This window comes from Nomascus leucogenys, chromosome 17, assembly GCF_006542625.1.
Source record: "Nomascus leucogenys isolate Asia chromosome 17, Asia_NLE_v1, whole genome shotgun sequence".
Lineage (NCBI taxonomy): Eukaryota > Metazoa > Chordata > Mammalia > Primates > Hylobatidae > Nomascus > Nomascus leucogenys.
Genome location: NC_044397.1, coordinates 73,676,706 through 73,690,898, shown reverse-complemented (window position 1 = coordinate 73,690,898; position 14,193 = coordinate 73,676,706).

Genomic DNA, 14,193 nt, shown 5'->3' with positions numbered 1-14,193 from the left:
ATCAATGGCTGCCTCTGATATCCTCTGGCAACTTTCTTGCCTCTTTTTACTTCTTGGTCTTTGGTTGGTTCATTCCTATGTCTTTTGCTGTTTTTTGTTACCTTGTGCCTTTCCTTTATCCTAACCTCATGGCCATATGGAATTTCAGCTCCTGCCAGGGTAAACAGATCTTCCCTCCATCCCCTGTCCCTTTTTTTTGGGATAAAACATAGTCCAACAGTTTGTCTATAAATGTTGTTGGAACCCTCATAACCTACAATGGGGCAATGCACGAAGTCCTGGTCACTCTCCCACTGCCCATTCCTGGGGACTTGAGAGTGGCAGGAAGGAAAAACCGTCATAATTGTTCTCCAAAAGAGAGATGAGGAGGCGATAGAGTTGACATCAAATGTACATCAGCCACTGCTTAGGGTGCCACGCCTTGCCCACATTTCTTCTCTCAGACTAATTCTGGAGGACTTCAAGTAAATTTACAGGCTCCCAAGCCCCTCACCAAGGGTAGGGGTGGGAGGGGATGAGCAGACTGGCCCTGCAGACTCCTCTGTGAGGATCTGGCAGGACTGACGGTCCCTCTGTGGAGGCATTCCACAGCCACCATTCCTGTCTCCTTTAGCTGATTTAGCACAGAATTCTGCCAGACTAGCAGCAGAAGATTCTCAGAAGACTTCAGAGGGTCCCTTTAGGGAGGGCCCTCTCATTCACTGGTGATGTGGGTAAAAAGGGCAAACTTTCCAGAAGGTGATAAGCATTTGTAATTATCCATAAAACTTTGTCCCAGACATTCTACTCCTAGGAATTTACACTCTAGGAAATGATTGGACAAGGATAGAAAGGGGCAACTAAGTAACTAACTCAGGAATGTAACTAACTAACTGTAAGAATGCCTTTGCCAGAGTTGGCCATAAAAGACAAAGACACTTAAAGAGGGGGGAAGGAAAAAAGGGAAGGAAAAAGAAACAGAGAGAGAGAGGGAGAGAGAGAGGACTTTAATGTCCCGCAATATGGGGTTGGTTAAATAAACCACTGTCTATCTGTAAATGAACTACGATAATAGTATGTAACTTTCCAAAATGATTTATATGTGCTTACTAGCCTGGAATCTGTTCTTGTTATATTGTTGAGTTAGAAAAAGCAGGTTACCAAACAGTATCGTTTTAAGGATATGCATTAAATGTTAACAGTGGTTATCTGTGGGTGGTGTGATTTCAGCTGACTTTTAAAAATTATTTTTGTTTATATGCCTGTTTTGAAATCATCTACAAAAACATGTATTGCCTCTGTAATTAAAAACAACAGTCAAGGAGGAAAGTGACGCATCGAGTCACTGAACATCCTGCCATTGTCATCTCACTTTGTGTGAGAAGCAACAAGTGCCCTTGAGACCCAGACACATCGTCCTGCCTTTGAAACGACCTTCTCTCCACAAATCAGGATGAGCTGAGAAATAGGGTGGAGAACCGCGTGCTTGCCAGAGGTAACCTCGTGTAAATCCCTGGCATTGGCAGTCCTGCCCCCACAGCAGAAGCCCATCCTACTGCTAACCCTGAGAAATGAGTTTTCAAGAGCCCAGAAGGGCACTGCCGTCTATTGGTGGAGGCATCTGCACGGCACTGCCAGAGGACACTCAAGGAAATGAACAGTTCCCTCGGCTCTTCAGCTTCTGTCCTGCCCTGACAGGCGCTCTTCTGATCTCAGGAAGAGTTTTCAGTTTTCTTCCAACACACTAATAGCCAGATCTCTGCCTAACCTAACCAAACCATGCCAGAGGACCAGCTGGGAACATGTGAAAAGTGTAGTTTTCTCACCCTATGCTGGCGTAGAGAAACCACCATGTGACAGCGCAGGCTGTGAGAGTGTGGAATATTCACAATTGGTGGGAAAATTCATGTGCCAGGAACAGAGCTACAGGGAAAACAAAGGGCCATGGAGTCCATGGGAGAGATAGATGGAGCCCATTTTACAGCTGAGAAAACAGAGGAATTAAACTAATTTGCTTATAGTAACATAGGCAATGAGGATTCGAAATAACTCTTCACCAGTAGAACATTAGCTATGGTTTCAACCTCCCATCCAGATTCTTATGTCTGGCCCTGTAACCCCAGAGAAAGGGATATTTTACTGCACTTATTTCTAAACATTTTGATATCATGCATCCCTCTGAGAATTTGATGAAATGTGCATATGCACATGTATGCATGCTTTTGAAAAGATTGCAAGGGGTCTATTGACCTCCTGAAGTGTCTTCCATAGTTTATAAGACAAAAACTCCTTGCCCCCAATAAGGAGCAGAGAGAGACCAGGTAAGAGTTTAAGGAACTGAAATCTAAGAAAAAAGATTTTCATCGTTACTGGGAGAAAATGCCTCTGTGAAGGGCAAGAGGAAAAACAACAAAATGAGTAGGCCATGTGATGCCGCTACCAGCAAAACATCCTAAGTGATGACAGCTGACGTGCTTGTAGTATTTTAAGATCTCTCCTCCTACATGTTTGTTACTTAGATACACTGACAAAGGCTCATATTTGAGATGATTATCAACTCTCCTTCCATTGAGGCCTGTTAAAGCATGACAATAAAAAAAGCTATGGGCCTGGAAAAGAACACCAAGCTATTGGTGTGATGAAAACTGGGCAATGAATATTAGTGAAATCATCCAGTGCTTTTTCTCAGGATTCTGGAACATTCTCATTAGCCTCTTGGTGTAACAAGCTTTCCCTGCAAAGTGTGACTCCCAGACATTACCCCATTGCCTAGGACAGCAACTGCCACTAGTGTTTGCCCTGCCTGGCCTCTGCTGTCAGGGCCTTGTTCTATTAGAATAATTATGATAAACTCACTCTCAGTAAGTTACGGTGGCTGTTAATAATGTAATAAGTGGCCTGATTCAGAGGACAGCTGAATTGAAGCAGCAGTTTCAATGCTTCAATTATGAGAAATGAGGAATATGAGAATACCAAGCATGAAGACACTGTGGTTCCATGGTCCTAACTAAGGTGACTCAGTTTATCTGTGATGGAGCTGGCCTTGGCATCTACCCTGAGACCAAGTTAAAAAGTATGTAGACCAGCACTAGGAATGTTTGCTCAGTGGAACCTGTCCACTTAAAACCTCCCATGGACAGGAACTTAACTGATAAGTTCCCCTACTCCCTGTTATAGAAGCCGTGGAAGAAACCTTTAGAGAGTCTGTTCGTCAACCTCTGTTTCAAATCTTATAAGGTATAAATTATTATTACTGTTATTATTATTCCTGCTTAACAGATGAAGCAAGTGAGACGTCTGTAGTGGAAAAAGCGAGGTTTGGCACCAGTGAGTTCTGGGTTCAGTGGATCTGAGCCTCAACACCTTATCTATAAAGTGGGGATAAACCCTATGCTATCCAAGTTATTGTAGAAATGAATTGGATATTTTATCTAAAGTGCCTAGTGTTAAGTTGAGTAGAGAGTAGGTGCTCAAAAACAATCTCTTCTCTTAAATAACTGGCCCACTGTTAGTTTTCAGGAAAATGGCAGAGCCAGATGTTCCAAGGACTAGTCCAGGACTCGTTCCATGCATTCTCTCCTGCCTGGTAGCATCTTCTCAAAGCCATTGTGAAAAGAGCTTCAAATTTCCATATGGAGATGTGGAGATTCACCTTTCATGACAAACATTCTTGCAGAATTAATTCACAGCATTGCTGAGGTGGGGTAGCGGTAGATGTGAGTGATTTTTTTATAGTGTTACAATAATTTATCATCCTCTCCAGCAGCCATACTCTGGCTGGCAGCTCTAAAAACCCTACAGTCGATGAGAGAGCAGTGAACAGAAATATTTTCAAGAGCAGATGGGACGTACCTTCAAAACGCAGGATTGTCCCACTGAAACTGGGACATCTGGCAACCCTAAAAAAGCCCAAACTAGATGAAATAAAAATTATGAGATGGAGAAGCAGAAAAATATGTCTTTGCATTGATTAGCAGGGAATGTAATTAATCTCCTTCAACTCCCTTTTCAGTCCTGTGGTGTAAAACAAGGAAAAATTGCAGTCTTACTGGGTTCCCTTGTGACTATTCTTACGTGATAATTTCAAAGTAGTACGCATTTTAAAACTTCATAGTAATGCCTCCCTTTCTATTGCTTAGAAATGTTCAGGGAGTGATAAAATTCATGCCTAAACTTCCTCAATACAATGCTTTTCTTATTAGCCCAGCCAACAGTGAGGGGGAGGAGCATTCAGCTGATTCAGATCAGGCCAGCTTTTACGGTTTTTGTAGGAAATGATAGAAACAAATCTTGCTTTTTGTATTAGTTGTTTCTGTTCCTGATTTCTCTTTCTGTGAGGTGAAGAAGCAAGGGGGAAGAGCATACCAGCCCCAGGGAAAGGAGAGAAGACCTTGGGCTTTCCTTCTTACTGCCCTTCCTTCCTCCTTATTCCAGCTCGGCTCCAGCACCCAGTATAATCCTGGTCATTCTCTTCTTGTCAAAACCTGCTTTCTGTGTAGACTCTCATGCCAGTGTTAGCGTGTGGCTGTGTATCTTTCTCTCCTTCCCCTGCCCTGCTTGGTTCCAGCATGGTGCCCGAAACATTTTAAGTACTGTAAAGTGAAATGTTTGAGGATTTGGACAGGTGCATTTAGTCTGGAAGAAGACTAGATGAGGGATTAGTACCTGAGTTCAGTTTATCACCTGCCAGTGGGCAGACCACGAGAACACCAGCAAAGATAAAGTCTAAGAAATTAATCATTTTAAAGTCAAATATCTATTCTTTAGTAAGGTAGTTTTAAAAATATCTATTTGCTCATTGAATTTCAGTTTATTTTTTTCCCAAATGTTCTGTTATGCCCGCATCTTGGATTCAAGAAGTGCTAATTGGCTCAAGCTGACCAACATAAGAAGTGATGCTCAGAATGTTAAGCAATGTGAACTGAATTGTGGGCCCCACCCCCAAATATGTTGGGGCCAGTGCGGGGGACACAATTCATATATATATATGAATTCACAACTATATATGTTGAAGAGCTGACTCCCAATGTGATGGTATTTGGAAATGGAGCCTTTGGGAGGTAATGTAACCTTATTCGATTAGGTTATAAATGTAGGGTCTTCATCCTGGGATTAGTGGCTTTGTAGGAAAAGGAAGAGAGGCGAGCTGTCTCTGTCCCTCAGGTCATGCACTGAGGAAGGCCATGTGAGGACACAGAGAGAAGGCAGCCACCTGTAAACCAGGAAGACAGCTCCCAACCAGAAGCCAATCGTTTAGCACCTTGATCTCAGATTTCCAGCCTAAGCAGACTAAGACAAAATGGTACCCTGAATGGTTAAGCAACATGCCCCAGGGCACATGGCTATGACATGGTAGAAGCTGAGGACCCCGACACCAATCCCAGGTCAATTTCCCCTACACCACGTGGCCGGCTCCAAGTTCATGACCTAAAACCATGTGTGGATTTAAGCAGCTGTTCTTCTATCCCAGTGGTTATTTCTTGGGACAAACCCACTGATGTTGAGTGTGGGGTGAGAGTGAGAAGACCTGGGCTTGCCTCGTCCTCTGCCACATACGAGCTGTGAAACCAGGCAGCCTACCTTCGTCAGCCGCAATTCCCTAATGGGATTTTGTGAGAATTACATTGGACGATAAGCTTAAAAGAGATTTATGAGCTGTTAAGTACCTCACAAATGACAAAGGAAACATTTTAGTCAGAAAGCTCCACAGAGCTGAGACAGCCTATTTTCTTACTTTGCGAGTAATAAAATTAATAATAAGCAATGACCTTTGAGGACACTAACTCAGCCAGAGTTACCTTCAGTTCGGTCCTGAGACACAACTGAGGGCTTTGTCAATTTGTACCTTTAAGAGAGAAGTCAGGGCCAATTTATTCATTAAGCACAAAAGATAAAGTATCTAGGGCTTATGATCTTTTCAGGGCCCATTTTAAATTATTTTAACATCAGGGAAAAAATGAACTTTGAAGTTAAATATAATATTTTAATATATAATTTTAATTGATTATTACTTTTTAATTTTTTTGTTGAGACAAGGTCTTGCTGTATAGACCAGGCTGGTCTCGGACTGCTGGGTTCAAGTGATCCTCCCACCTTATCCTCCCAAAGTGGTAGGATTACAGGCATGAGCCATAGCACCCAGCCCCTAATATATAATTTTAATATGTTTATCTTCATACCAATGCAGTCATAAAATATAATTTTTAATGTTCTTTATAGGAGAAGGGCCCACAAAGGCAAAAGCGCCCAGGGCCCACGGAAGTCATACTGCAGGCTTGAGAGAAGTGCCAAGCAATGAAAACACTTCTAATTTCCAAGGGAGACATTCCCTTTATTGAATTAAATATTGCTCTGTAGTTCTGCAGCCACACTTGATTCCCTAATGTTCTCCTAAATGTGCTGCAATCTTTCCCAAGTTTTGCCTGTTTGCCCCATTCCTTCTGTCTACACCATCTTCTCCACTCGGCAAACACTCTAATGTCACCCACTTACGTGCCACTGTTGAGGTGCTCATAGCTCCTGGTCTCTTGGCTTTAACCCTTTTCATTATCCTCATCGCCCTGTGGCTCATGTTTCAGTTGCTCAGACAGCCAGCTGTATCTTAGATACAGTCACAGAGCACCCCTGTGTGATGTAGTAAAACTTCTTACTAAAGAGCAGGGATGCTGGTCTTGACTTAGAAATTCAGTTTTGTCACATACTAGCTGTGTGATATTCTCCTAGTCAGGTAACATCTTTGCCTCAGTTTCTTCATCTGTAAAATGAGAATCATGCCTCACAAGATTACTTGAATATATATGCATGCCTGCACATACATGTTGCCGGGAACACAGTAGTCTATCACTGTATAAGTGATAGACATTATGGTTATTACAGTTCCTATTAATATTATTATTATGTAAAAACTTCTAGGCCCTAAAGATACAAAGAGCTCTTTACACAGCTCAAAGTTGAATAGGAACAAGCATGTTAAGAAGATAAATTAAACTATGTTTTTCTGAGATTTTTGAGAAGCCCAACTCTCCCTAGCTAGGGGGAGAATGGGAAAGGCATTTTAATAGCCATGGGATGGTGCTGGGTCTTAGAAGATGCGAGGAGTTCTTCAGGCTGATGAGAGGGTAGGGCTTCTAGGAAGGGTTTGCAGACTTAAATGGCAAGTTAAGTCTGCAAACAGCTCCAAACATAACTTGCCCCCAAATGGCAAGTTATGTTTGGAGATCGGTGAGGGGTTTAATGGAGCCAGACATAGGTCCCTTCCAGAAGAAGAATGAGAGAGGAGATGAAAGAGAGACTGCTGAGCCATACTTGGGAGTGTGGCCTTTCTACAAGCTTCTGGGCACAGGAGAGTAACTGCTTAAAGGTACACTACAGGATGATCCCAGTGGCGCACGGTGGAGGCGGGACTAGAGTGGGGTAACTGAAGTGGGCTTGACCCTTAATCCAGTGGCTTTGTCCATTTTGTCCAGTTTGGGCAAGATACTGGGTTGGTTTAGCAAAGCAAGATGCTGGGTTGGTTGAGCAAAAATCGCCCACGTCTTGGTGTCTGACCACCCTTGATAATCTGATCAAATTTCTTATTGCCCTTCTCTTGATATCTTATCATCCTGGCCTGCCTTCAGCAATCATCCTGTCCTCAGCTTAGCTGGAATCCCCCTTACATGGATGTCTCCTCTTAGTAATTTGTCATGTACTGACTGCCACCCTGCTCCCTGGCTATAAATCTCCACTTGTCCTTGTTGTATTTGGAGTTGAGCCCAGTCTCTCTCCCCAACTGTGAGACCTCATTGCAGAAATCTCCTACCTACCCCACAATCTCCCACCTCCGAATAAAGTCTTTCTTGACATCTGTAACAAGTGTCATGAATAATTTTTTCTTTAATATCAGTCAGCAAACTATTCTGAGCCTAAGGTCAGAGGGCTAGGCCTGGATCTAAGGCAGAGGAGGTGTGGAAAGGGAGAGGACGAGTCCAGAGATACAAGACTTGGCAGGGCTTGGTAACGTAGTGGCTGGAGGAAGAAAGGGTGAGAGAAAAATTGAGGGTAATTGATTCTTGGTTCTTAGCTTGGTGGCAGGATTGATGGTGACTACGTAAGGGAAGACTGAAAATAGGGAGAGGGCAGAATTTGCAGTGTCTCTGGAATACACGTGGAAATACCTGGGAGGCTGCTGAGTGGATGGGTCTGGTGTGCAAAAGAGAGACCTAGGCTGGGGATAAAGGTTTTGGGAATTCATCAAGCCTGTAGATGACAGCAGAAGCCATGGGAGCAGCTGAGAATGCCCAGGGGACCTGGAGACCTGAGGCACAAATGTGAAGAACGTGGAGATTCAAATTACATGCATTTCTCTTTACTAGCTTGTAAACTGTTCGTGCACTAGTCATGTCTTAGCCACTTTATTCCTCATAGTGCAATGATCATTGAGGTGACCTGAGGTCCACACTCTGAGAGTGTTTAAATCTGCTGCCCACAAAGCAATGACTGTTTTAGAAAAGCTCCTAGGAGGTCTTGCTGTGTGCTTTTCAGGGTCAGTTGGCCACCAAATTGTCAGGTTGGCAGAGCTTGTCCTTAGGATCTCCAGACTATCCGCAACAAGACCCAAACCCCTTGGCATTGGCTAGTGCAGGGGAAGAAAGGTTTGTGCTTTTGTGTTGGACATAGCTGGGTGAGAGTTACAACTCTCGCCTCAGGGGGTTCAAACCTGCACATTTGTAAAGACGAGAGGTTCTTATGGCATAGTATGTTTTACTTAACTGCTGAATGACTGCATCATCCACAGGGATATTAGCTTCATGTTAGCTTTGTTTTCTGCAGCAAAGGCATAGACACACTTGCCACTGATAGCATGTGATAGAAAGAGAACCTTCTAGCGAAGGCCTCAGTTTTTATTTCTGCAAAATGGAAATAATAATCCTTGCCCTTTCTATTTTGTAGAATTATTGAAATAATCAAAGGCTTAGATAGCCATTCCTATGACTTGTAGCAAGACAGCAAACCCTTGGAGAGAAAATTACAAGCAGGAGAGTTGTTGCGTGTTCATGATCCTCCAAGTTCATTATTCCACAGAGAACGGTGACCAGGTCAGGTTGACTGTAGATAGGTCTCTGGCAGAGGGAAAGCCTCCACCCCCACCATGTCCTCCATATTTGTAAGAATGGGTGATCTTGTAAAGTAAAAGCTTCCTAATAGAGAAGCAACCTCATCAGAGAGGTGGAGCCTCCAGAGTGCTGTGGCTGTGTGCTTTGGTCACTGTCTCAGGAACTACCTCTCTTTGCTAACCCACAGCAAGGGGAAGAGGGGAGCCTCCAGGGCCATCCCAACACCTCTCTTCCCACTTGGGTATTGTGAATGCTTACAACAGAGCTCAGCACATGGTAAGAGGTCAAAAAGCAGTCATTGAATAAATAATGTACTCGAACCGTTTGATCCAGCAATGCGCTACTACATATCTACTCAGAGAAAAAAAAGTCATTATATGAAAAATATGCTTGCACACACGTTTATAGCAGCACAATTTGCAATTGCAAAAATATGGAGCCAGCCTTTATGCCCGTCAATGAGTGAGTGGATAAAGAAAGTGTGGGATATATATGTATACACTATGGAATACTACTCAGCCATGAAAAGTATGGAAATAATGGCATTCACAGCAATTTTGATGGAATTGGAGACCATTATTCGAAGTGAAGTAACTCAGAAATGAAAAATTAAACATCGTAAGCTCTCACTTATAAGTGGGAGCTAAGCTATGAGGACACAAAGACATAAGAATAATACATTGGATTTTGGGGACTGGGGGAAAGGGTGGGAGGGGGTGAGAAATAAAAGACTGCATATTGGGTACAATGTACACTGCTTGAGTGATGGGTACACCAAAATCCCAGAAATCACCACTAAAGAACTTATTCATGGAACCAAACACCACCTGCTCCCTAATATCCTATTGAAATAAATAATTTTTTTAAAAAAGTGTACTCGAAAGTGTCTAGCACAGTCTCTGCACACAGTAGGTACTCAGGAAGTATGCTTTCCTTCTGTCCTCCAGATGCTCACAAGACTCATGCTCATTCCAAACCATATTTCTGAGTGCCTCCGTCCCCACTCATACACCTAGAGTGGTCTGCCTCTCCCTGGGGGCCCTAAATATGCTGGGTTTCTCTCTTTTTTTTCCCCCAATCATATTTGCTGGCTCCTTTGTTCCTCCCCTTTGTCCCCTGCCTTATGATGGACAATAGCACTTTATAACAACCTAATGAGATAGGGACAACTGCCACTCTTTTCCACAAAAGAAAACTGAGAGTCCAGGGGTTAGTGTCTTGCCCTAAGCCATAGGGATGGTAAGTTACAGTGTGGAGCATCTAAGACTTTTGACTGCGAGTCCATGGTTCTGCAGCTGCCTCCCTGGGAGCAATGTGATCCTTTAAAAACTATTACTCAGCAGATCCTCCGGAGAGGATAATGAATGATCATCATGATGCCCTTCCCAGAAAGCCACAAACTCAGGCTGCTTTGGGTGGAATCCTGGAAATTAGTGGAAGAAATGCTCTGGTCAAGACAGCCAGGTCCTAGGGCCAGCTCAGCCACCTAGCTTATGTGTAACCTTGGGCAAATCTCTGCACCCTGGTAGGCATCAGTTTTCATTTCCACAAAATGGAAGTAATAATCCCTGCCCTTTCTATTTTATAGTGCTGTTGAAAGAATCAAATGCATAATATGGGTGAAAAATGGTCATTAATCAAGAGTGCCATTTGGGTCTCTAAAGATTGACTCACAGTGTCCATTATGTATTTATTTTATTCTAAATTAATTTTTCCTAAGAGACATTATAAATATGTTTGAACTGCACTTCATAAACTTTTTTTATCAGCCAGACTAAATTTTTTATAGTCTACTCTAGCAGAAATAACTCATTGTCATTGTCATCACTTTGATAAACAAAGCTTTGAGGGCTTAAAACATCACCGAGGATAGAACTGATATTTGCCAAGGGATCCTTTGCTCCACGAATCTCACCAAGTGGCTCCCTGTGCAGTTACATGAATGAGGAAAGGACAAGGCTCTTGGATCTGCGATGTCTGAACTGCCTCCTGCCAAGTGGCAGGGACAATTTTAGTGCTGCTGAGAATCTGACTGCTGTTTCCGCCCACTCCCGCCTTCCTCCTTCCTCCTGTCCTTGAGCACGCAGATGCTGCCTGCCTTCTGCTCTCTCCTTCACCATTTTCTTGCATTTCCATGTCTCCTTGTACCCGTTTTCCTTACTTCAGATTCTCATTACTGTGTTTTCCTTCTTATCCCTCCCCACCCCCTATACACATAGTTATATATTGCTTGGTTTCTCCAGCAGACCTATGCTGTGTTTCCTTACCCCAGTGAGCATGCCCGGGCACAGCCTGGGGGTATCGGGGGTGATTCATTCTCATTCTTCTCTTGAACTCTCATGATACCAATGATAAGGGCCTTTTCCAATATGGCCAACATCTTTACTTCCCTTGTCATCTTTCCCCTGGATTACTGTATCCTTTTATTTGGGCACCTGCCTCTAGTTCTGCCCATTCCAGTCTATTCATTCACCCTACTGCTCTCTGAATGAACTTTCTAAATATAAATCTGACCTACCACTTCTGGAATGCAACAACTAGAACTTACAAACTCCAGATAAAATCCATATTCCTCAGCTTCACATTGAAGGTCACCTATCACTTACCCGCTACTTACTGCTCCAGATGTACTCATTCCCAGCTACACAGGTCCTGCACACTGAAAGTAGGTCTTCGGGGGCACTGCTAGTGAATGAATGAATAAATAGCGCTTGCTCAGCATGGGAGGTTGTATGATGCAATGGAACCTGTATAGATTTGGGGTTAGACTTGTGTTAAGGCCTCTGAAACTTATCCACTGATATTGAGCAATTAACCTCTTTTAGCCTAATTTTCTCTGTGTATAATAGAAAATCTTATGCTCTTCCTACAGCTGGGACTAGGGAATGGTGACTGAGGGATTTACCTTGGACACAAAAATTAAGGAAGCACCAAAAATTTCAGTAATCAAGAAAATACCTTAATATAATATTTTTTGGAAAAATCAAAATTGGTGAAAAAAATCCATGATGAACAAAATTTTAAAATTGTAAATAAAGACAGTATCTGACCCGACTCTGCTCTTACCCGACTCACTTCACTTGCTGCCCTTCTCATTGACATTACATTACTGGTCATTAGTGACCAGTGGCACTCTATAAACTGTAGTTGGCCTGGAATATACAGAAGGTCAAAGTGTTTCTATATTTTAATAGTAATTGACCAGAATGATTTTTATGTGTGTTCAACCCATTTGTAAATTTGGGCTTTAATTTTGTATGTCTTCTGTTATTTCCTTTTTTTAAGCAATTTCTTTTTAGTATCGCAGTTTACAAGAGTTTTGGTGAGCAATGGATTAGAAATAATTTTACAAAAATGTTCCTTCATCACAGATGGCTTAGGAAGCACTGCTCTGAAATTCAACGCAACCCCGAAGCTCTGTGGTTTTCTAGGATTGATTCATTTGTTTCTAACTGAGACGTACCCAACCGTGAAAGGATGTGGGCTGGACATACTAACTCCAAGGTGCCCGGGTATCATTGTAGTCCATGTCAATGGCGCCCCCTGGTGTTGGGAGCGCAGCAGCCCTGTGCGAGTCCTGCAGCAAGCCCTCCTGGCCCATCCACTCTGTATACCCCTCCTTAACTTTTTTTTTGTGGGGGGGGGGGTTTCATTTTTCCTTTTTCTTTCTCACTTGCTGCTGCATTCATCTGGACAATGAATTCATCTGTCTATCCATTCATTCAACAAATACTTATTGAGCCTCTACTATGGGTAGGGCACATTCTCAGATGCTGGGAGTAGCGATCCATGAAATCTGACAGGGTACCTACCCTTAAGGAGCTTACAGTCTAGTGGAAAGGGCAAAATGAACAATTAAGCACACAAATAAATGTATAAAACTTGTGAAGTGTTAGGAAAACTAAACTAAGTGTTCTGATAAACAATAAGAGAATAAGGTTTACTTAAATCGGGTGTTCAGAAAAGCCCTTCCTGAGGACACCATCCCTGAAGGATGACAAGGTCTTAACAATTCAAATAACAAGTGAGAAACCCTGAGAGGCAGAAGGAATGCAATGCATTAAAGCCCTAGGAGGGAAAGAGCCTGCTGTGTGTGGTCCAGGACATGAATGGAGAGCAGTGTCATTAGGCAGAGGGGAACATGCCAGGCAAGATTGGCGAGGTAGCATGCCACATCATGCAGCATCTGTAAGCCACGGTGAGATGTATGCTCCCTACTTCAAAACATGTGCACCATATTTGAATTGTATATGATTTGGGATATTGAGTGTGATTAGCACAATCCCACTCTGCCAGAGATGCCTCCTTTGGCTGCCATGGTGGATACTTGGTTTTTTGTTGTTGTTGTTTTTTGAGATGGAGTCTCACTCTGTGGCCCAGGCTGGAGTACAGTGGTGCTATCTCAGCTCACTGAAACCTCTGCCTCCTGTGTTCAAGTGATATCCTGCCTCAGCCTCCCAAGTAGCTGGGACTACGGGCACATGCCACCATGCCCGGCTAATTTATGTATTTTTAGTAGAGATGGGGTTTTACCATGTTGGCAAGGCTGGTCTTGAACTCCTGACCTCAGGGGATCTGCCTGCCTTGGTTTCCCAAAGTGCTGGGATTACAGGTGTGAGCCACTGCATCTGGCCTGGACACTTGTTTTTATGTCTGCTGTGCACTTCCACCACCATCCTTTGCGACAGCTTCTCCCACATTGTCGCTTTTTTGTGTGCTGACTCTGATCTCTGTCCCTGGGGAACCCAGGCTGGGCAGTCATGGCTTGGACTTAGTGATGGGTCAAGAGAAGAAACTGGGACCCAAGTTGAACTCATCAGATTATTTCCCTGAGGTTTACTCTAATTGGAACCAACAGGAAAGATGATGCCTCTTTTGTAATTGGACCCCAAACTGGGGAGAGAATGAAATAAACAACAGGCTGGCTGATAGAAAGCCTGGATGGATGGAAAGCTGGAATGGTGGTGAGTTTCCCCTTCCAGGCTCTGAGCCTGGGATGCTGCCCTGCTTCCTTCATTCTGTGCATTATGCCAGAAACCTTCTAATAAGTCCTTGTTACTTACTGTTTTGCTTAAGCCTGTTTGAGTTCACGTTCTGTGATCTGTAATTAAAAACATGT